The sequence below is a fragment of the Leucoraja erinacea genome, chromosome 13 (genome assembly GCF_028641065.1).
Source record: "Leucoraja erinacea ecotype New England chromosome 13, Leri_hhj_1, whole genome shotgun sequence".
Lineage (NCBI taxonomy): Eukaryota > Metazoa > Chordata > Chondrichthyes > Rajiformes > Rajidae > Leucoraja > Leucoraja erinaceus.
In genome coordinates this window covers 21,188,588-21,214,208 of record NC_073389.1, presented here as the reverse complement: position 1 = coordinate 21,214,208, position 25,621 = coordinate 21,188,588, and the positions used below count along the sequence as shown (strand labels likewise).

Sequence of the window (25,621 nt, the reverse complement as noted above, 5' to 3'; positions counted from 1 at the left end):
GTTTAATACTACATCTAGGATTTGCTGATGAATTTTACACACACACGCGCGCACGCACACACACACACGCACACGCGTGCACACACACACACACACACGCGCACACACACACACGCACACGCGCGCACACACACACACACACACACACACGCACACGTGCGCGCGTACACACACACGCATACACGTACACACGCACAAAGACATACAGACAGACATTATTGCAGTTGCACTATGGCCTTACTTTTAGGATATGTTTTTACTCCTGGAAAAATAAATCAAACTTGAAAGCTGTGAAAAATATTAAAGGTTTCAATAAGGAGTATGAGTCATTTGAATGGGAATTCTCACCACCAGTAAAAGGTGACATTTAATACTTCTGCTCTGCGCTTGCTGTCATCAGCCAATAACTTCAATAATGAAAAATACAGGCAAAACATCAAGAAATAGCTTAAAGATCCTGTCACTCTTTGAAAGATTAACTGCAGGGCAGATAGTAGAAGGAATTAAAAAGGGAGAAAAATGAATGAATAGTGATAGAATAGTATGAATAGTATTCATCAAAGATAAAGATTCAACATGAAGATAGAGTGGTGTTGGAGTAACTCATTGGGTCGGACATCATCTCTGAGGAAAAGGAATAGGTGACATTTTGGGTGGGAACCCTTCTTCAGGCTGAGCCCTTCAGTTACTCCAGCACTTTGTGTCTATCTGTGGTCTAAACCATTGTCTGCAGTTCCTTCCTGCACACTAAAAATTCAATTCTGTTGATTGTTATAAAGGTGGCATTTGGTTCAGTAGACTGCTCTTCCAATACTGTCACTGGACTGAGCATAGAATGTAAACAGACCACTCTGTGCAATAATGAAGGGGAAACAACACAAGCAGATGACCTCATAAGTGAGATGTACATCTTGTTTGCTCCCATGCATTTCATATTCTCATTCCTCTTTTTTCCTATTCTGAAGATAATTTATCAAAAAAACCCATGGAACTATTTGCAAAAATCCAATACTTAGAAATGATGTCCAGTAGTACCATGATTCTCTGCACAACATGATTGAGTTTCGGACAAAAATAAAACATCACTTGACAATTGGGGACTTTTGAATAGATCTGGTCATTGAGTAATTCGGCATGGAAACAGGCCCTTTGGCCTAATTGGCCCATGCCAACTAAGGCGTCCCATCTACAGTAATCCCACCATGCCTCTAAATATTTCCTATCCATGCACCTACCCATCACCATCTGTGTGATAAAATTGCCCCTCCGATTCCTATTAAAATCTTTCCCCTCTCACCTTAAATCTACGTCCTCCAGTTCTTAATTCCGCTACTCTAATGCATTTACCCTATCTATTTCCCTCATGATCTTATACACCTTTACAAGAACACCCCTCATCCTCTTGCGCTCCTAGGAATAAAGTCCTAGCTTGCCCAATTTCTCCCTATACCTCAGGCCCACAAGTCCTGGAAACACCCTCGTAAAAGGATATGGGCCAAACGTGGGAAGGTGAGACTAGTGTAGATGGGGCATCTTAGTCGGCGTGGGCAAGTTGGGCTGAAGGGCCTGTTTTAATCCTGTATGGCTATGATTCTATTACTTCAAAAAAGTCCAAGTCGTCAATGCAACGAAAGGCAGTCCATAGTCCATTGTTGAAGTTAATGCTGTGTCGTTTACAAGAGCCTGATCTAACTTTGGGGACTTGACTCAACTAGGACTTGCCTTAAATGAGTTAGCACCTAGTTCTCTTTTACTCCCAACCTCATTCCCTGGTACAAAACCCCTCTTCCCCCTTCTTCACAAAATTTAAATAGATTCACCCCACATCCTACTTTGTTAACTCGATCTCGCCTGAAAAAAACCTCCTGCATACATCTCTCTCCCCTAAACCTCTGACCACTAAAAGCTCACTAGCACCTACCAATCACCACAGGCTGTGTGAAGGAGAGACCGTTCCTTGTGTGAGGCCATTTGCAATGTATTGGGATTTGCCCATAAACAAAAGTTTGTTAAACCACTTCAATCTGACAGGCGTGACTTTGTAGATATGACTCCATTTGTTAATACATGTCCTGCAAAAAACAGATCAATGGATCAAGTATTTCATGGCTTGTTTTGGGGGATATTGCTGAGATTAAATAAGTATTGCCTTTCACAATTGTTTTTGGTTTTCAGTTGACATTACCACAACTATGGATAATTTCAACAACATGGGCATCACAATGGCACAACGGTAGAGTTGTTGCCTTGCAGTGCCAAACACCCGTGTTCAAACACGACTCTGGGTGCAGTCTATAACAGAGTTTGTACATTCTCCCTGTGACCGCGTGGGCTTTATCCGGGTGCTGCGGTCTCCTACTACATTCCACAGACATACAGGTTTCGAAGGCTAATCAGCTTCTTTAAATTACCCCTGGTGTGTGGGACGCAAAACTGGAATAACATAGAAATAGTGTACAGGTGATCGTTGGTCGGCGCGGACTTGAGCGGACAAAGAGGCTGCTTCCACGCTGTATCTCAAAACTAAACTAAAACTAATAAAGCACTGTATAGATGCAAATAAATTGAATTAATCTTCGGCGGAGAACCCTGTGCCACCAGCTATTGCTCACTGAGCCATTAACTTGAATCTTCCCTGACTTGGGTCCCATCACAAAATTCCTTGCTTAGGCTAGGCCCTTCTGATATGAAGCAAGTCTTAAGGGCCTGTCCCACGAGCATGCGACTCCATGCCGCAAGCGTGACCTAACGTGGTCGCTTGAGCCGTACGGCCTCACGGGGCCGGTCCCACTTCGATCGCCGGAGCCGTATGGAGTTGTGTGGAGCTGGTACCGACATCGCACGGGGCTCCGAAAAACTGACCATGTTCAAAAATTCCTCACGGCAACGGCCTGTGAGCCCGCAGCCACCTTGATGCCGTACGCACCACCTCGACGGGCATACGCTGCGCCTTAAAGCCGTACACAGCGTCTTGACGCTGCGCACACCCCTCGGACTGCGCTCGAACTTCACGTCACTCACCCGACCTCCGCGCGGTCCCCGCTTCTGGTTTGGTCGCGCTCGCCGCATGCAGGTGCATGCTGGTGGGACCGGCCCTGTACGGGAATCACTCTACCTCCGCGCGGCCCCCGCTTCCGGTTTGGTCGCGCTTGCTCGTGGGTCAGGCTCTCAAAGGTGCTTGACAAAATGGAGTCATTTATCCAGACTTACCAGAATTAAAAAAATTGGCAAAGCAATGAAAAGCTTAAAATATTTCCGACAATCAAATTCATAAAAACTAGAAATTAAACAAACTGGTAAAAACATGAACTAAAAATATTTTTGAAAACACAAAATAAACTCTTAAATTAACGACATTATTTTTTTTTTATATGATTGAATACTTTTTTTTCTTGAGGTCGTTTCTTTTCCTTCAAATGAAAGGGCTCATTTATCCTGTACCTAGATGAAGACTACTGGGCAGATATTCTAGTGTAAGCACAAATAAACTATCAAAGTCCCGAGTTGGGCCATTGCTGTGAACTTGAAAAGATTGAACATCTCTGTGATATTCTGGGACGGGAGGGGAGGGGAGACCTGATAGAGGTATATAAAATTATTAGAGGCATAGATAGGGTAGACAGTCAGAGCCTTTTTCCCCAAAGTGGAAATGTCAAAGATTAGTATACAACATTATGAGGCATAGATTGGGTTAACAGTCAGAATCTTTTTCCTCCAAGGTAGAAATGTCAAAGACTAAAAGAAAGAGCTTTAAAATGAGAGGTGGGGTGTTTAAAGGAGGTGCAGGGCACGATTTTTACATATGTAGTGATGGGTGCCTGGAAGGTGGGCGCCTGGTGGTGGAGCCAGATAAGATAATGGTGTTTCAGAAGTTTTTTGATCGACACATGAATATGCAGGGATCGACACAAAGTGCTGGAGTAAGTCAGCGGGACAGGCTACATCTCTGGATAACATGGATAGGTGGCGTCTCAGACTGGATCCCAGTCTAAAGAAGAGTATTGACCTGAAATGTCACCCATCCTTTTTCTCTAGAGATGCCGCTGAGTTACTCCAGCACTTTGTATCTGGCTTTGGTATAACCAGCATCTGCAGTTCCTTGTTTCTACTGAATATGCAGGGAATTGATGGATATGGACCATCTGCAGACAGATAAGATCAAATCAACTTGGAATTAGGTTTGGCACAGACATTGTGGGCCGAAGGGTCTGTACCTGTGTTGTACTGTTCTATGGTCTTATCCAGAGTTAAACATTAGGATTTTAGCTGGAGATTTGGTCAATAAATTTATTTTTATGTCATTGGATTGTTTGATTTTCTTTTTTTCTTTTTATTTTTTTATTTTTATTAGAAGTGAGTACAGTCATATGGCACCAAAGTGCCTAATATATATTTTCATAATACATTTTATGTACAACTTTTTTTTTTGTTACATTGAAAAAAGATTAGAATAAGAAAAAGTTAGATAGTAAAGGATAGAAAGATGTGAAATATATAGTGTGTGAAGAAAGAAAACGAGTAAATGAAGAAAGTTGAGAGAGAAAATAGAGAAAAGAAAATAAAATAAAAAAGAAAAGGAGATCATTATTTCTAATCTTGACCAAACCTCGTCCAGTCCTGAAACAGTTATTTTTTACAATTGTGTTGCACCATATGATTCCAAAAAAAAACCGAATGGAGACCAACTTGTTATGAATTGGTCTGATTTATCCATTAGGAGGAATCGTATTTCCTCAAGATGAGCTGTGTCCAACATACTTGCAATCCACATTTTAAGCGTTGGTATTGATGTACCCTTCCAAAATTTAAGTATTAATTTTTTTGCTATTATTAAACCATAGTTAAGGAATAGATTTTGAGATGTGTTCAATTTATTCCCATCTTCCATTACACCAAATATAATCATTTTAGTATTAGGTTCCATTCTTGTCTTGAATAATTTTGTAAATATTTCAAAAATATAATTCCAAAATCTATAAAGTTTTATGCAGGAAACTAAGGAGTGTGTTATAGTTGCCTTTTGGGCTAGACATTTATCACAAGTGGATATATTTGGATAAAATTTGTTCAATCTTGTTTTTGAATAATATAATCTATATACAATTTTAAATTGAATTAGATTATGTCTTACATTAATTGAACATTTGTGAATATATATCAAGTATTTTTTCCATTTAACCTTCGTAATTTTTATCATTAGTTCCCGTTCCCACTCTTCTCTAAGTACCTCTGTCGATGATAGGTCTATATTTAGAATACTATTATATAAATATGATATTAATTTTTGTGTCAGCTTCAATATTCATTGCTTCTTCCAATAAGTCAGGAGTTACTTTTTGATATCCTTGTATATATTTTTTCATGAAATCGCAAATCTGAAGATATTTAAAATATTGGTTGTTTTTCAATTTAAATTTTAATTGTAATTGTTGGAATGATAGTAGGTTTCCCATTTCGTACATATCCCCGATCCTTCTAATTCCGAGACTTTCCCATTGGTTATATGTCTTATCAATAAGAGATGGTTTAAATAAAGGGTTATTCGCAATTGGCATTAACAGTGATAGATTTCTTAATTTTAAAGATAATTTTATTTGTTTCCAAATTCTTATTGTACCATATATAATTGGGTTCTTCTTATATATTGTGTTATTCAGTTTTTTTGGGGAGAAGAGGATCGTTCCTATATTACAAGGATGGCAATCCTCCTTCTCCATTTTTATCCATTCTGTCTGTTGGGTAGAACTATCCAACCAATAAATCATATTCTTAATATGCACTGCCCAGTAATAATACATAAGTGAATTCGGAAGTGAAAGTCCCCCGACCTCTTTTGGTTTACATAAGTGTTTTTTTGTGATTCTATGTGATCTATAGTCCCAAATATAGTAAATTTAATTTAATATATATAGTAATATATAACTAATATTAGAGTCTAATTTAAAAAAAAATATTTTGGTATATATACCGGTATAGACTGAAATAGGTATAGTAATTGTGGTAGGAAGATCATTTTTATTGCATTTATTCTACCTAATAATGATAAGGGAAGTGTTTTCCAAAATTTAATCAGCGTATTAAGTTTATTTAATAAAGGTATGAAATTAGCGTTGAATAATGCTTTATATTTTCTAGTAATCTGAATACCCAAATATTTAAATTTTTCTGTTGCGATTTTAAAGGGGAACTTCAATAAGTGTGCAGGTTCTTGAGGATTTAATGTCATGATTTCACTTTTATTCCAGTTTATTCTATATCCAGAAAAAGACCCAAATTCCTCTATTAAGTTTAATAAATTTGGTATGCTCGTTTGTGACTTTGTAATAGATAAAAGTTTATCGTCTGCATATAATGAGATTTTATTTTTTGAGTCCCTGGTATTATAGCCCTGAATATTCAGATGAATTCTTATACTTTCAGCCAGGGGTTCTATCATAAGGGCAAATAGCAGGGGTGATAGTGCGCATTTATAAATGCAATTATAATAATTTTACCCATGTTATAACATTCTCTCCCATATTAAATTTTTGTAGTACTTTATATGTATTGCCACTCTACCGTATAGCTCTGTTCCGTATAGCCTTCCCGCCTGGCAGTGGTGTTGATCTGGCCGGCGCGGGTGTCAAGTCGGGCACAGCTGATCCCACTCACGGTGATCTGGTGCCGTCAGCCGCTGCTAGCTGCCCGCAACCCCGCAGTTCTTTCCAACCAGTGCAGCCCTTGTGGACTCTTGTTCATAGTTTCCCCTGTGAAAACGGCACGGGAAACAAAAAACGACCACAGAGTAATTCCCTTACCTGTCGGTCTCGGTTTGAACTTGCCGCTGCGGGGGAACGCTCCTTCCGCATAGTTTTCCCGCCCGGCAGTGGTGTTGATCTGGCCGGTGCGGGTGCCATGTCGGGCACAGCTGATCCCACTCACGGTGATGCTGGTGCCTTCAGCTGCTGCTGGCTGCCTGCAACTCCGCGGTCCTCCCCAGCCAGCTTTAGATGCAGCCCTTGTGGACTCTATTTTTGTCCAGTTTCCCCCTGTAAAAAACAGTGCGGGAAACAAAAAACGACCGCAGAGTAATTCACTTACCTGCGGTCTTGGTTTCAAAATTATCGCTGCGGGGGAACGCTCCACCCCGCCTGTCGTTTCGCAATGCGTGAAGTGATATGATACGCATGCGTCCTGGCGGGTTCTTCACGTAGTCACTCACGTGACTCCGAAGTAAAATGAGTAATAATGGTGCCAAATCCACTGTGACTGTAGAATTCAGTAGATTTTTTAGAAGATGTTCATGGACTGAGTTGTCCATCTTATTTTAGACTTTATACTTTAGAGATACAGCATGGAAACAGGCCCTTTGGCCCACTGAGTCCATGCCGCCGGCGATCCCCATATTCTAGCACTATCCTATGCACCAGGGGTAATTTACAATTTTACCGAAGCCAATTAACCTAAAAACCTGTATGTCTTTGGAGTGTGGGAGGAAACCGAATTAGGCAATCACGGGGAGAACGTCCAAGCTCCGCATAGACAGCACCCATAGTCAGGATCAGACTCAGATCTCTAGAGCTGTAAGGCAGCAACTCTACCATTGCGCCACTGTGCCGCATACGGGCCAACCTGCTAAATCTAAGACACATCCTGAACTGCCTCACCATCACACTGAACCAGTCACTGATGTGGTCAGCTCATCAAAATAACAATGCTTTGAATGAAGTGTTTCTTTTGGCTTTTGGCGATAGGTTGGTGAAGTTGATGAACACCAGGGCCTAGCCCCGAGTTCGCTGTTCACTTCCTGCTAATATTTAATCATTTAGTAAATCACATGACAAAAGGCCAACAGGCGAAAATAAAACTATTTCATCTTCTCCAAATCTGTTCTTGTATGAATAGAATCTATCCTTGAGGTAGAGGAAGAATGAAAACATTATATGTTGTTTCTCACATCCCATTGTGCTTCAAAACTAAATGAACAAAATTGAATCAGAGACTTTACTGCATTACCGGCATTGACACTACGGGATTCCACAAACGTCGTTGATTTTATTTGTGAAATAGTTTGTGCTCTTAGTTGAGACATGAATATTGCCAAAGGCATGTGCAGAGCTTATGAGCACTGCATCATCCAGTGCCAAGGGAGTTCTTAAGGTAAAGATATTAACACAATAGAAACATAGAAAATGTGTGCAGGAGTCGGCCATTCAGCTCTTTGAGTTAGCACCACCATTCAATAGACAAAACGTGCAGTAGGCCATTTGGCCCAAAGCCAGCACTGCATGCAGTGTGATCATGGCTGATCATCCACAATCAGCATCCCGTTCCTGCCTTCCCCCCAATATCCTCGGACCCTGCTATCTTCAAGAGCCCTATCTAGCTCTCTCTTGAAAGTATACAGAGAACGGGCCTCCACCGCCCTTGGAGGCAGAGAATTCCACACTCACAACTCTGTGTGAAAATGTGTTTCCTCATCTCTGTTCTAAATGGCTTACCCCTTATTCTTAAACTGTGGCCTCTGGTTCTGGACTCCCCAACATCGGGAAAAATGTTTCCTGCCTCTAGCGTGTCCAAACCCTTAATAATCTTATTTTTCTATAAGATGCCCTCTCATCCTTCTAAATTCCAGAGGGTCAAGTCCAGCCGCTCCATTCTCTCAGCCTATGAATCTCGAGAATTAACCTTGTGAACCTACGCTGCACTCCCTCAATAGCAAGAATTTCCTTCCTCAAATTTGGAGACCAAAACTACACACAATACTTCAGGTGTGGTCTCACTAGGGCCCTGTACAACTGCAGAAGAACCTCTTTGTTCCTACACTCAACTCTTTTTGTAATGAAGGCCACATGCCGTTTGATTTCTTCACTGCCTGCTGTACCTGCATGCTTACTTTCATTGACATGAATTCCGGTTCTAGACTTACTCCCTTAGTCTGGTTTAGTCAAACACTGTCAAACTCCGGTAATAAAACCTTACTTCATTGAAGAATAAACTGCAGGGAGGGTTGCCGATCCATTCACGCAAGACAACAATCTTCTTGTGCAAAGAGAACAGAAGTCACATTCAACTGGCACACCCCAATGAATTACACACCCTTCCAAACTAAGGGCGTGACATTACTTGGGGGAGGCAACCCCTACAAAACAATTGCACATATTAATTAATACAGTACATAATTGATAGTTCCCCAACCCAATAACTCAATCTCAAATACATTGTATTTGGAAGAAGCTTCCAGAAGGAAGCCAACATAAACGAATAGTGCACCATGTGACCTGGGATTCAAACAGTTCCTCCAAGGCTCAACATTTCAACCAATCAACAACTAACAAAGTGAGGCTTTGCAACATTATATATACTATGTACACTATTGACTTCTGAAGATGTCCCATTCTTTCTCTGCAGCTCTTATCTGGGCCACACAAACACTGGCAACATTCAGCAGCTTGTCTCAGTTCTGCAAAGGCACATTTAACTTGACCAAAATGGCCTAGCAGTACATCAGCCCTTACTCAATTTTAATACAATGTAATACAATGCTCCAATTTAGTCAGGATTAGCAGATTAATGAACAAGGAACCCAGACCCCGTTGTACTTCCCCTTTTCTCAACTTGACACCATTTAGATAATAATCAACCTTCCTGTTTTTGCTACCAAAGTGGATAACCTCACATTTATCCACATTAAACTGCATCTTCCCACTCACCCAACCTATCCAAGTCACCCTGCATTATCATAGCATCATCCTCACAGTTCACACTGCCACCCAGCTTTGTGTCATCTGCAAATTTGCTAATGTTACTTGTAATTCCTTCCTCTAAATCATTAATAGATATTGTAAATAGCTGCGGTCCCAGCACTGAGCCTTGCGTTAGCCCACTAGTCATTGCCTGCCATTCCGAAAGGGACCCGTTAATCCCCGCTCTTTGTTTCCTGTCTGCCAACCAATTTTTTATCCATGTCAGCACTCCACCACTGTGCATTAATTTTGCCCACTTATCTCCGATGTGGGATATTATCAAATGCTTTCTGAAAGTCCAGGTACACTACATCCACTGGCTCTCCCTTGTCTCTTTGCCTAGTTACATTATCAAAAAATTCCAGAAGATTAGTCAAGCATGATTTCCCTTTCGTACATCCATGCTGACTCGGACCGATCCTGTTACTGCTTTCCAAATGTGCCTCTATTTCACCTTTTATGATTGACTCCAGCATCTTTCCCACTACCGATGTCAGGCTAACTGGTCTATAATTCCGTTTTCTCTCTCCTGCATTTCTTAAAAAGTGGAATAACATTCGGTACCCTCCAATCCACAGGAACTGATCCTGAATCTACAAAAAATTAGCAAATTTGCAGATGACACAAAGCTGGGTGGCAGTGTGAACTGTGAGGAGGATGCTATGAGAATGCAGGGTGACTTGTACAGGTTAGGGGAGTGGACAGATGCATGGCAGATTAAGTTTAATGCAGATAAATGTGTGGTTATCCAGTTTGGTAGCAAAAACAGGAAGGCAGATTACTATCTAAATGGCGTCGTTGGGATCCAGAGATGCTGCTTGACCCGTTGAGTTGCTCCATCATTTTGTGACTAACTTTGGTATAAACCAGCATCTGCAGTTCCTTTTTATTACATTGAGTTCTTAAGGTAACCTGAAAGGGCAGATGGGCATTGGCTTAATGCCTTTCCAGTATAACACCACACTCTCTATGGTGCATTCAGACTTCAACATCAATCATCTTCTCATATGTCCCCTGAGCATGAACCTTTTGCCTGAGGGCAAATTTAAAGGATTGTTAAACTTTGGAATTGTCCTAAAATAGAAACAAAGTGCTGGAGTAACTCAACGAGTCCGGCGGCATCTCTAGAGAAAAGGAATAGGTGATCTTTCAGGTTGAGATCCTTCTTCAGATTGGAAAATAGTCTTCTTCAGAATTGTCCTCTTCTGTTTTCTCTTCAAAATTGAATTAACTTTTTGAAATAATTAATAGAGTTAATGGTAATGTTTTCATTCGAGGTACGATTAGTAACTGTGGGAAATGATTTATTGTTTTGGAGAATAAATATGGGTGCTGTTAAATTCCAGTCACGTGAGTGACTTCGTGAAGAACCCCGCTTCCACGCATGCGTGTCATATCGCTACACGCATTGCAACGAGTCACACAGGGGGAACGGCGTTCCCCAAGCGGGAGAATTTGAAAGTCGGGAACAGCAGGTAAGAGACTCTGCGTTTTCCCTCTTTTACTACTTACTTTTAGGTGGCTGCGGAAAGCTGGCGGGGAGACCCGTGGAGGGCGAGCAGCCAGCAGCAGCAACAGCACGAGTTTCCCTGGAGGGGAACAACCTGTGCCCGACTTTGCTCCCGCACCGGCAAAATTCACCTCTCGGCCGGGCGGGAAGCAAAGTAAAGAGGTCCGTATGCCAGTCTCAAGCGAGACTGGCTTGGGACCAGTCGCTAGCAGCCAGCGCAGAGGCTGCGGGACAGACAGCACGGACCAGCGGTACCGGGGCTCGAAACACTCAGCGAGTGCAGCGGCACTTATGGAGTCGGAACGGGACGTTGGGGACGAAAACCTTCTTCAAAAGGTAGGCACCGGGATAGGAACAGCCGGGTTTTACCGGCTGCGGAACTGCCGCGAAGGACCAGGCCCGTGAACACCGGGGTTTGGTCCGAGCGGCTCCAACCCGCAACGGAGGGAACGACGGTCACCAGCGGGAGAAGGAAAGTCGGGAACAGCAGGTAAGAGACCCTGCGTTTCCTTCAACTTACCTTCTAGGTGCAGACATGGACCGGGTCCATGTAAGCTGCAGAAGGCCGGCGGGAGAACCGCGGAGGAGGAGCGGCAGCAGCAGCAGCAGCAGCGGCAGTCGGCAGCTGCGGGAGTACGGGCAGCTGCGGGAGTACGGGCAGCTGCGGGAGTACGGGCAGCTGCGGGAGTACGGGCAGCTGCGGGAGTACGGGCAGCTGCAGGAGCGCTGACAGCTGCAGGAGCGCAGGTTGCGGCAGGAGCTGGCAACGGCAGGAGCTGGCAACGGCAGGAGCTGGCAACGGCAGGAGCAGCATGGGCACATCGATTCCCGGAGGAGGAAAACACCTGTGCCCAACTTCGCTCCAGCACGGTGAGAAAATTCATTTTTCAGCAGCAAAGGACTTGGCAGTTGACTGGCTGCAATCTACTACAAGGGACCAGTATGTGAGTACCAGGGTCGGTCCCAGCGGGGGTTTTAGTTACAATGATCGCTTCTAGGCCTTTTGGCTAAGACCAAGTGTAGTATCTGTTCTTATCAGTTTAATATCTGATACGTCCCTTATCTAGGGACCATATATTAAATAAAATCTATAATAGCTGTTATCATCAGTTTTAATGTCTTATATGTTCCTTAGCTAAGGACCATATAAGTAGGAGTGCCCAGAATTGAGGGCATTAGAGTGGGGTTGACCGGCTGCAACGACCGCAAGGGACCAGTACCGTCAGTACGGGGGTGGGTCCCACGGGTCTAAGATAAAGGAGCAGCCAGGAGCGCTGAGAGCGTTGGAGCCGGGTTAAAGGAATAGATGGAATCAGCTGTGCCAGTTATCCTCCACACCGGCCATATCCACTCCACGGAAGGAAGGACAAGCTGGAGAAGGAGGACCGTGGAACAGGGGGCAGCCAGCAGCAGCCAGCGGCACTTGGATCAACCGTAGTGGGATCAGCGGTGCCCGATGTCGGCCCCGCACCGGCCAGCTCCATGCGGCCGAGCGGTAGGCTAGACACAAATCAAACAAGGTAGTGGACTGAGAAGGGTCCGACTTTGCATAAAACCGCCGGCAACCAGCGCCCGAGAGGGCTGGAGCGGGAAGAAGCGGTGTATGGAGCCTTGCTCCAACGTGATAACCCACAGCAGTACCTCTTTGAGGGCTGCACAATGCTTCTACCCCATCAGAGGGGAGCACTGTGGGTCAGTTCTGGGTTGACTTGCAAGAGGGGTCCGCAGAACAAAAGACAAGTGGGCAGCAGTTAAGCCCCACATGGGTACCCCGTGCGGGACCCTAGAGATCTCTAACTCTATAAAAAAGAGTAGGCAGGACCCTGATGGGCCAGAGCCTGGTAATACAGCATCCCATGATCCTAACACAGCAGGGACTCTGCTGGACATGGTGGCTGATTACTTTAACCAAGTCAAACATGGGTAGACTTGGATCCAGGATGGCAATAGTATTACTATATGTCTGGCCACAAACGCCAACAGGGAAAAAATTTACAGACACTGGCCAGACATCTGCCACCTGGCAACGGTGAGGCATTACAGGTGCCCAGTGTAAACCAATGCATTTGGCAGCATATGGGGACGAACATCAGGAACCAGGACCTCAAGATCCAGAGAACCTTAAAGGGATTGACGGAAGGCATCATAGAATACACTCGCACCCTGGACTAAATGTAGGTAACCAAAGACCATCTAGACGCACTAGCTCTGTTTAGTAATATGCAATATGATCTGAACTACACATGGAAGGCGGCCATTCAGCCAGCACTGGGACCCCAAAAAATGCTACCATTTGCAAACAAAGAACCGTGAGTGGACAAAGCCAAGACACTGGGGCTCATCAAGGCCAGCGCAAGGGCCTATTTTGGAGCATGATACCGGCCACAGGCAACGCCATAAATAATGTGGCTCATACCAGTGGCAGTGCTAGAAATCAATAACCCGCAGGATCCTTTTTTAGGGTATGGCCAGGGCGGCCACCCTGGAAGATGCGGGAACCTCAACCTCCCACACAACCCCGAACAAGAGATATCAAACCAGAACCTCCTTTGTCAAAAAACCAAGGAAATAACACAACCACCGGTAACCATGGAGGTAGGTGGGTGGGGTTTTCTTCTGTTTAAAATAGGGACCTATGATGGTAGGGGAGGTTACAACACTACAGTTATGTATGGTATATAATCACTACAGATTCATATAATCTCAGCAGTATTCAGGGTTATCTGATAAGATTTACTCATTCCAATAACCACAGTACAACATACACCAGAAGGGCATTTTGTCCTTACATAAACCAAACAATCTAAAACCCACATGGTCTACAAAAATTGTACACAAAAGATGTGATTGAGCATACTTTTCATGGAACATTAGAATTGTATCAAACATATTTATTAAAAATAAATAGAGTAGGGTTGCAGGATTATCATTGATTTTAACCCTAAACACATTTGTTCTAGATATTCATTTTAAGATGGATACTCTTTTTTCTTGATAAGACTTGGTGTCAGCTGCGGGTTTTCTATATGGCAGGCATTGACTCAAAAGAGGAACTTTGGCAATAGAGCTTACAATAGGGGCAATCATTAGCTCCAATATTATTTACTAAAATTCTAAAACCAGCTTGGCATTGTTATGTAACAAAGCCATAGGGTGATGTTTTTCCCCCGTTCGGCCCCATCAATGGGGTACTAGGGATAATTCAACTACACTCGGCATCTGGAATTCTCAGAGTTCCGACTGACCTTCTAAATCATGGTTACACAGAAAAGCTGGAGAAACTCAGCGGGTGCAGCAGCATCTATGGAGCGAAGGAAATAGGCAACGTTTCGGGCCGAAACCCTTCATGGTATTCGGTCATACAGGGGATGGTTTAGAACCATGTTCCCTATTGAACATAGCCAAAAAATTATTAATTTTCCAGTGACTGGAGGCTGTCATCCATGCCATAAGACTATGGATTATGGATTTATAGAGGCTAAAGACCCACTGCACGGCATTGGGCTGTCAGACAGGACGATGAATCTCATCTCATCTGCACTAAGACTGTTAACACGGAAGCAGTACCTTTGGACATCAAGAAATGGGGCATATACTGCTTGGACAACAACCTCGACCAAAAGGCCAAGAACATTCTGGCCGTATTGGAATTTTTACAAGCCTCCATTATGATAATCGATGGAGCTACAGTGCCATCAATAGTGCCACAAGTGCACTCTCCAATTACCTATCACAAGGAACGGAGCGGCACGCGGTGGGAACGCACCCCTGGTAAGAAAACCAGGTACTCCGAAAATCTGGGACGTGGGTGTCGTTTCTCAACATGCTGAGGAGCTTGTAGCTCATAACAGCGTTGTCACTTCAGTAACAGACCAGGAAGATGGTTATGCTCATGGTGTTATTTACCGCACAACAAGTCCAGCCATTAAGCAAACTGAGCCTGGACTCCCTGATCATCTCACCGAGAAACTGGTGTTGTCATACAGGATTTAATAAAAGAAAACAGATCGGGTTTCCTCAGGTCAAGTGTTTGAATTTATGGTACACCCATATGGCAAACGACGGTGTATAGCAAGACACATCTAACAATATATGGAATATACTAAGAACATTCGAGGTCAGAAAATGGAGTTGTTTATCTCTTAAAAGAAACCGCATGAAAGGGTCACGACTCAAACTATATTAGGTGGCTCAAATAGGTCCTAAAAATGACACTAATGTTTTAACTCTCATTCCACCAGGGCTGCAGCAACATCCGCAGCAAAAATTTGTACAGGTACCCACAGACCAAATCCTCAGAATGGCAGGATGGTCATTCAAAAAGGGTTTTTCCACAGGTTTTTATAATAAACCAGTTAAATTTTGGAGCCATCATTTGTATTAAGAAGACATTTTATGTCCAACAAAATAATTGCCCGAAAGGTTACAGGGCTATGATTCTCAAATTTAAAAAAATGTTATATAATTTTTTCATTATACCACACAACTCTTTGTATAATTGTGTTTTAAAATTACTAATGATGCTCTCTCCCAATACCCAAGGCAGTTGTGAAGCATGGACTCGTTCCACGGCATGAGGTCACAGAGCTTTGAAATCTTCACGAAGTCACTCACGTGACTCCGAAGTAAAATAGTAAGATTAAACGAGAACTTACCAGTTTGAAGTTTGATCTGTATTTTATGAGGAGTTACGATGAGGGATTTCGTGCCCTCCGCTCCCACCCTCTTATGATCATATCAAAAACTGGTATCTCTTTGATAATCTTACTATGTTAGATCATTATAGGTTCCTGTGACCTCACACCGCTGCTTTGAAGAATGACACGCATGCGTGGAAGCGGGGTTCTTCACGAAATCCCTCATCGTAACTCCTCATAAAATACAGATCAAACTTCAAACTGGTAAGTTCTCGTTTAATCTTACTATTTTATAGCATTATGCCAGTAAATATTGATTTCTTCCTGATTGAAATGAAGTAATGGCTTTTTCTAGATTGTCTTAGGTCACCTCCAGAATTTGTTCAGCCTTCCATGCTGTAGTCATCCTTCTGTCACTGATGTCAGATCAGGGATGTACTGGTGAGTCATTTACCATACAACACTCCTCTTGGTGCAGTAGATGAGAATTTGGACCAGGCTCTCATAGAGTCATGGAGCTATACAGCACGGAAACAGGCCCTTCTGCTCAACTTGCCTATGCCAACCAAGATGCCCCATCTAATCTAGTCCCATTTGCCTGTGTTTGGTCCATATACCTCTAAACATATCCTATCCATGTACCTGGCCAATTGTCTTTTCAATGCTGTTATTGTACCTGCCTAAACTACCTCCTCTGGCAGCTTGTTCCATATACCTACTATCCTCTGAGAAAAAGTTGCCCCTCAGGTTTGTATTAAATCTTGTCCTTCTCACCTTAATCATATGTCCTCATGTTTTTGATTCCCCTATCCTGAGCATAAGACTCACCGTATTTATTCTCCTTGTGATTTTACAGATTTCACAGAATTAACGTCCAAATGTCTTTGTCCCAGGAGTTTCAATCACTGGTCATTCTTTCAGCAGTTCGGCCCTCCAAGGTTATACTGGTTCAGGACTTCTACTGGATATGTTTGTTACATTAATTATTTTTCAAGCCCCCTCACTCTACCAAAAGTCCCTCTACCACCTGATGCTTTTTGTTCATAAGTGACAAAGGAGCAGAATTCGGCCATTTGGCCCATCAAGTCTACTCCGCCATTCAATCATGACTGACCTATCTTTCCCTCTCAACCCCATTCTCCTGCCTTCTCCCCATAACCCCTGACACCTGTTCTAATCAACAATCTATCCAGCTCCACCTTAAAAATATCCATCGATGGCCTCCACAGCTTTCTGTGGCAATGAATTCTGCAGATTCACCACCCTCTGATTAAATAAATTCCTCCTCATTTCCTTTGTAAAGGTACGTCCTTCTTGACTTTTAACCTTTTGACTCCAACACCATAACGGAAGACTCAATCTTTATCCACTCCACCACTCCCGCACCTCTCTGTTTACCACATTGTTGTACTCAATTTAAAATGTAATCCTCTGCTCCCTCCATAGAAAAAATAAATTGGCCAAGTAGATTCACTGGGATATTTAATAACCAGCTATTTATTGATTAAATATTACATTCAGTCTTGCAGCTCATTCCACATCTCTTTATTATTAATCAGAGGAAATAAAGTGCATATTTGCCTTGTTACATTTCTACCTTTCAAGCTCTTTTACAATACATAAAATACATTACAAAAGTAAATTAGCGTTCAAAAAGATCAAGTGACTTTACTCTTGACTGAAGTGCGAAAGAGATAAAGTCTTTCAAATTAAAGACATAAATCTTATTTTAGACACCTTGCAGTAAAATATTGACAGATTGTTGAATTTGCAGCCTGTTTTTGTTATAGTTTCTTTCAGCACTGAAACATAATTCCATATTTATACCTTCACTCTATCTAGATAAGGCCCTTACATCTATCAACCCAAGGCACTGCAGAAAAACAGTAACTGCCAAGAAAGGACAATCTGAAAGAGTCATATTTTGATAAATGTAACCAAAGTTCCCACACACTGACACTCACCAAAGCCTATCTCAGGAATGAGGGAATGAATGCAATAAAATTTTGCATTGTGTCCAAGATTGCCTAAAGACCGTTAGCTTTGGGTTGGGATCTAGTTTTGTAGAATGATCAGTATTCAGATTGTTTATCAGCCTTCTTTAGAAGCCAACGGCACAATGGCACAGCTGATAGAGCGCCAGAAACCCAGGTTTTAATCCTGACCAGGAAGTGTATGTGTAGAGTTTGCACGTTCTCTCACAATTTACAGGTGCTCTAGTTTCCTCCCACACCTTAAGATGTGCAGGTTTGTAGGTTAATTGGCCACTGTAAATTCCCTCTAATTTAGGGAGTTGAATTGGGACAAAGTAGATCTAGGTGATCATTGGTTGGAGTGGGCTCGGTGGGATGGCCTGTTTCCATGCTGGAGTTTGCATGTTCTCCCTGTGAATACGTGGATTTCCTAAGTTTTTCCATGCTGTAGGATCGTAGAACACTAACAACACAAGAAGAGATAATTCAACTCATTGCTTCTGTGCTTGTTAGAAAATATATGTTGTTAGGAAAGATTGAGCAGGATTGAGCAGGCTAGGACTCTAATTGTTGTAGTGCAAGATGATGAGGGCTGATCTTATGGAGGTGCATACGATCATGGGAAGAATAGAGAGGGCAAATACACAAAGTCTTTTACCCAGAGTAGGGCAATTGACATAGGGTTAAAGTGAGTGAGGAAAGATTTAATAGGTAGGTATTTGGAACAAGCTGCTGGAGCAAGTAATTGCGGCAATTACTATGACAATGCTTTAGAAACATTTAGACAGGTACATGGATGGGCTAGGTTTCGAAGCATATGGTCCAAACACGTAGGTAGATGGGGCATGTTGGCCGACATTGGCAAGTTGGGACTCTATGACTGCCTAATCTGATTTTACAGCAGATTTGAGGCCTAAACTTCACAGCTCTTCATGTACACACCTGACCATATTTTAAATGTTGTGAATGTTTCAGCACTTCCAGGCAGTAAGTTGCAGAACCACCTACCTCTGGGTATAAAATAAACCTTTCCTCATCTCCTCTCTAATTTTTCTATGAATTACTTAAATCCAAGCTTCCTAGTCTTGGAGCTCTTTGCTAAGGCAAATAGGACCTCTGCATTAATCCGGAGCCTTCATAACGATATATATCCAACTAAGTCTCCCCTATGCCTCTTTCAAAGGGAACAAAGGTTTCAAAGCAAACACTCCTGCTTGTAAAATCTTTTCACAGAACTGCAGTTTGTCAGTCCTGGCAAACTTCCCTAAATCTCCCCTGCACTCTCTCCTGCAATCATGTATTACTTGTAGCGTGGTAACAAGAACTGCATGCAGTACATCAGCTGTGGCCTAAATCATGTTGTGTACAGTTCCAGCACCACCTCAGCTCCTTCATGCTTTTGGCTGCTAAAGGATAAGGGCGGCACAGTAGCGCAGCGGTAGATTTGCTGCCGTACAGCGCCAGAGACCTGGGTTCGATCCTGTCTATGGGTGTTGTCTGTACAGAGTTTGTACGTTCTCCCTGTGACTACGTAGGTTTTCCCCAGGTGCTCTGGTTTCCTCCCACATTCCAAAGACTTGTAGGTTGATTGTACAAAAGTAAAAATAGTGAAAATTGTCCCTAGTGTGTAGGTTAGTGTTAGTGTACGGAGATCGCTGGTTGGTGCGGACTCGTGCCTTTATCCGTGCTGTACCTCTAAACTAAATGGGTGGAAAAGGTTGCTTGGACCCTAGATGTGATGGGACATCAGAAAAATGCATAATTGTCGTGCATTTAATACATTCGTCAAGGACTAATTTATGATGAGGGGTTTTGGCCCGAAACGTTGCCTATTTCCTCCGCTCCATAGATGCTGCCGCACCCGCTGAGTTTCTCCAGCAATTTTGTCTCTCAATTTATTTTAGTTTAGAGATACAGCGTTGAAACAGGCCGTTCTGCGCACCTAGTTCTATCCTACAATTCTATCCTTCACACTACGGACAATTAAAAAGGTCTTTTGAATGTGGGAGGAAACCGGATCATCCGGAGAAAACCCATGCAGTCACAGGGAGAATGTACAAACACTGTACAGACAGCACCTGGGTTGAACCTGGGTCTCTGGCCCATTGAGGTAGCAACTCTACCATTGTGCAATTGTGCCACACCTTATCTGTGGGAATTCAGTGAGATGAGTTCAATCAAAAATGAATCATGGTCTAGCTTGTTAAAGTGTAAAATTGATGCGTATAAGAAATCAAGAGGCAACTAACATGACTGAAATAGTGTGGTTAGAAAATGTGCTATTTGCCTTAATTATGTAAAACATAATTTGTTGCAAACAGATGTTTAACTAGTCTTGCACCTGATGTGCATGCATCACATAATAGACACACCAAGATGTTATAAATGTGCAACAATATGAAATTAAAAGACTGATTTGAGAAGCAAAATCAACAAATAGTTAAAAATGATAGCGTGAACCAGATCTCACTTTGAGTTTACATAATTTCAATAGCCATTTTGAAGTAAAACAGCTTTACATTAGCACTTTGCATTACACAATGCATGGTATAATTCCTATCATTACAATGTAGAAGACAAACCAAGGCTTTAAATTGCACCATGGGAGATCTACTATTTTAGTGCCTCCATAAACATCAACAAATCAAAACTGAGCATGTTTAACAGAAATGTATTTCCTGCCGTGATTTTTACTGCCCTCGTAATAACCCACAGCAATTGTCAGATAACAAGGACAGGATCTAAGCAGCTGTCAAGATCACAAGCAGGCAGGAAAATACGAGCAGGAATAGGCCATGATGAAGACTATCTATGACTACCTTTGACTACCTTCGACTACCCTCGATTACCTACGACTAACATGACGACCTGCTATGACCTACTATGACTAAACCTACGAGTAAAAAAAGTATCGACCTTTTCCATGGCGACCTTTTTTTACTTGTGGGCATTTTTCAACATGTTGAAAAATACGCCGCGACCTAGCTGAGGCCTCGAGTACACGGGGAGTACTCTCGACATTGAAGGAGAGTTACAAAGACCTCCTACGATCTCATGTCGAACTCGCGGATTAGGTCGCCCAAGTGGGACAGCTCCTTTAGGGTACTGGGATGATTAATGGGTTACAACATAACAATCTTCTAATTTGCTATCTAATCAGAAATAATGATGGGTTCCAACCCAAAACGTCACCTATTCCTTTTCTCCAGAGAGGCTGGTTGACTTACTCCAGCATTTTGTGTCTATCTTTGGTATAAACCAGCATCAGCAGTTCCTTCCTGTACATAATCAGAAATAATGTTGTCATATTGCTTTTCTTGCAAAAAAGAAACCATTATATTCATTATTTTAACACGCAAAAAAAAATAATACATATATAGGGCACAGTTAAGCACAGTTCAAAATATAGGATGGAATACACTGAGAACTGGCTAGCTGATTGGTAGGAAACCTCTATCCAGTTGTAATGAAGACACCAGCATATCCTGCACCTGAGCACCACAGCATGAAAGGTCAGGAATACACTGGTGGTCAGGTATACACTACATCCACCCTGAACTCTTGTTCCTCAATGGTATTCTTCATGTTGCTAACCTGAATATGTTACGGTTTGTGTTCGGTTTCCTCAACTTAACACCAGCTACGCCTGGTACCTTTAGCATGACCCAATTCATTAAATGGCTCAATGGTACTTCATTGCCACACATACCTAGGTACAGTGAAATTCCTTTTGCATACACTTCAGTAAAAATGTTACTATACATCGGCACAATCGTCAGCACAAGTGTAAGAATAGTAGATTACACTAAGACAGTACAAAATAGTTGCCACGTTCCCTTTATTTTGCAGCAGTATTGTGTTTAATTAACCTGATAGAAGTATATTTTTTAATGAGAGACATAGATAGGGTAGACAATCAGAACCATTTTTTTCCCAGGGTGGAAATGACAAAGACTAGAGAGTATAGTTTTAAGGTGAGAGAGTCAAAGTTTGAAGGAGATGTTTCAAACTCCAAACAAAGGAGAAGGGCATGTTTCTTACAGAGAGAGTGATGGGTGCCTGGAACGCATTGCCAGGGGTGGTGTTGGAGGCAATTACGATAGTGGAACTTAAGAGGCTTTTAGATAGGCACATGGATATGTAGGGAATGGTGGAATCTGGACCACATATAGTTAGAGGGCACAAACATTGTGGGAGTGTAATGCCTGTCACTGTGTTTTAGACCTTTGAGATACAGACCGAGTCCATACTGACAAGAGATCAGCCCAAGCACTGACCTACACACACACACACACACAAAGGACAATTTTAAACTTACTGAAGCCAATTAATCTACAAACCTCTACATTTTTGAAGTGTGGGAGGAAACTGGAGCACCCGGAGAAAACACATATGCTCACGGGGAGAACGTACAAACTCCATACAGACAGTACCCGTGGTCAGGATCGAACCCGGATGTCTGGTACAATAAGGCGGCAACCCTACCATTGCGCCACTGTAACACCCAGTACTTTACTGTTATTCAATGTTTCAAATCTTTTTAATACATTCATCATTTGTAGATTTTATTCTTTTTCTAATGTTAGATTTTTTCAACCGTTTGCAAATACGTCTGATCACCAGCAGGCTATCAGGACAATCGGAGGGCAGGGTCTTATTGTCCATCATCTAAGATTTATTTGGTTGCCCCTCATGATCTACTGAATACCATAGAGTCAGCATCACCAGCATGGTCTTTCACATGGCTGGCATCTATTAGCTTCATAATTATCATTACAGGCAAGTGTACTGCACAACGGCACAGTGGCATGGCTGGTACAGCTGCTGCCTCACAGCGCTGGAGACCATGGTTCAACCCTGACCACCCTGTGGGTTTTCTCTGAGTGCTCCAGAGGATGTGGTTTCCTCCCACATCCCAAAGACATGCAGGTTTGTAGGTTAATTGACCTGCGTAAATTGCCCCTAGTGTGTCTGAGGATTGGATGCGAAAGTGGAATAACATAGAACTAATGAGAACAGGTGATCGATGGTCTGTGTGGACACGGTGGGCCGAAGGGCTCGTTTCCATGCTGTGTTTCGAAACTAAAAATCAGAACACCCACATGATGTTGCAATCTGTATCATAGCCAATATCCAACATCTAATAGCTTTAACCTGCATAACTCCTTTTTGTTGCGGGTTATGCATTTTCATTTGCAACTATTGACACAATGCAACATTAATATAAAGATGAAACTACTTTAATGTTTCATGTTTGATTTTAATTGTCTTATTACTTGCTGGAAATCCTCATACGTACTTCCATTTAGGGCAAATAAAACCGTGTGTCTTGGCATCTTTCAAGACAGTGAGTCATTGTAACTGGAATTTGATTGTGCTGTCAAACTACCACAACATCATTTACTTTTCAGTACTGTGCAGTGTACTCATCAAAATTAGGAATGGAAATGCTGGGAATTAATTATTTTTCCAGTTGTGCCGTCAGTGATGATCACTTTTAATAAATGTATGACATATGCAGGATTGAATGGTGCATCTAGCTCTAAACAGAGTAATAAATTATCTCCAAAGCCTTTCCTACACATGCTAATCTCCAACATTTACTCAATGTTATTGCTACACTCAGCTGATGATTTGAGATGCACAACATACATCTCATTGCCACCACGTGTAATCATTCCATCCATTAATGTGATTAAATCCAAGCTCATGCCGACATTATTTTCTTTAGCATGAAGTCCAGTGAAATATAAAGAAGAAAACCAAGTTAATAATAACCTTGGCCTAAGCGATCCCTCGACTGTCAAACTTTTTAACTCCACTTCCCATTCCCATACTGCCTCCTCCACCGTCAGACTAAGGTCAAATGGAAATTGGAGGAACAGCAGCTTGGGCAGCTTACACCCCAGTGGTATGAATATTGAGTCGTTGTACTAGTTTCACTGTCCTCCTGCTGAGTTTCACTGTTTGTATTACTCATTATCACCTTCTCCACAGCCAACAATAGATCATTGTGGGCTCCATATTTCCTTGATCATCGTTGCTGACATTGATTTGACCTTTTGCATGCCTTTCATTCATTTTTCATATGCACCCTTTTCATATCTCTAGTTTCCCTCTTCCCTGACTCTCAGTCTGAAGAAGGGTCTCGACCCAAAAAGTCACATTCCTTTTCTCCAGAGATGCTGCCTGACCCGCTGAGTTACTCCAGCTTTTTGTGTCTATCTTTGCTAATCTGTGCAGTTCCTTTAATGCAGAAAACAATCTCAAGCAGCGACACTAAAAAAGAAATATGCATTTTTGATTTTCAATTTATTAGTTAATTTGGTTTGATCATTTGCTCACATTGTTCAGCATTTTGCTTTCCCAGGCCTAGTGGAAAAATGTGTCTCCATACAATACATACGATCATAAATTCATGTTATAGGAGCAGAATTAGGCCATTTGGCCCATCAGGTCTACACCATTCAATCATGGTTGATCTATCTTTCCCCCTCAACCCCATTCTCCTGCCTTCTCCTCATAACCCTAGACACCTGTACTAATCAAGAATCTGTCAATCTGTGCCCTAAAAATACCCAATGACTTGGCCTCCACTGCAATGAATTCCACAGATTCACCACCAATATATGATGCTCTTAATATGCAGTCTATTGTGATATTAATCTTCTACATAATGAATTCTGGCAAACTCTTTACAAGATCTGAAGACTGTAAAATAAAGCAGCTTTGTTCCAGCTGAAAATCTGTCTTTTTTTTCTCTCTCTCTCCCTCTGTCTCTCTCTCTCTTTTCTGCCCATTAAGAGCATCATATATTGGCGTGGAAATTCAGAGCATCAATTGCCATAGTAACGAAGCTAAGGATTCTGAATTATCCATTTCAATGTTGTCATGTTTGCTTCAAGTACTGATCAGCGATCAATCTTAACCTCAACTCACCTCTCATATGCAAAAAAGATCCTGTTAGATACAAATGCGAAAGCGCAAGCTCGTATGAGTATAAAACATTTAGTCGGAAGCTGATGTGCGGTTTGTCTATTGTAATGTTAATCCTCTATTTTCACTAATTTGCACATTAACCAGTTTACGTTTAGCCAGATTTCCGGTCGATAATTCAAACCCACAGGGGTTATTTTGATATCAGTTAATGGTGTAAATAAATAATATGAAGTTATCAGTCCATTTACCTCGCTGCTGTTATTTTTTCCTATTGCTAATATTCAGCTGTAGCTAATTATATAGAAATCATATCAGCAGTAATCATTTAAATAGGGTTTAGTTTTTAGCTTTAGTATTAGTATTGGAGATAGAGTGCTGAAACAGGCCCTTCAGCCCACCTAGTCCATGTTGACCAGCGATCCCCGCACACTAACATTATCACACACACTAGGCACAATTTATAATTTTTGCCAAGATAATTTGGCCACAAATCTGCATAGTTTTGGAGTGCGGGAGGAATCTGGAGCAGCTGGGGAAAACCCCACGCGGTCACAGGGAGAACATACACACTCCGTACAGGCAGCACCCGTCTTTTTATCTTTTTATCTTGGACCTTCGTCCAACCGTATGCCAATTAAAGTCCTCCCTTACCTGTAGCCACGTTTCTCTTTGTCCCACCCCAACCTCCCTTCCAGCTTTATCCCCCCCCCATTATAATTAATCTGAAGAAGGGTCTGACCCGACCCAAAATGTCAGCTGTTCATGTTCTCCTGAGATGCTGCCTAATCTACTGAGTTACTCCAGCAATTTGTGTATCTTTTTGGAAAACAGTTTCTG

The 25,621-nt window shown here is 42.2% G+C and overlaps 1 protein-coding gene and 1 pseudogene across 1 annotated transcript in view; both read left to right on the top strand.

The window, feature by feature from the left end:
• The window catches only part of gap43 (growth associated protein 43), a 215,262-nt gene that overhangs the window by 27,473 nt on the left and 162,168 nt on the right, over positions 1-25,621 (top strand). The window lies entirely within an intron of this gene.
• LOC129703117 (U2 spliceosomal RNA) lies at positions 12,223-12,390 on the top strand (annotated as a pseudogene).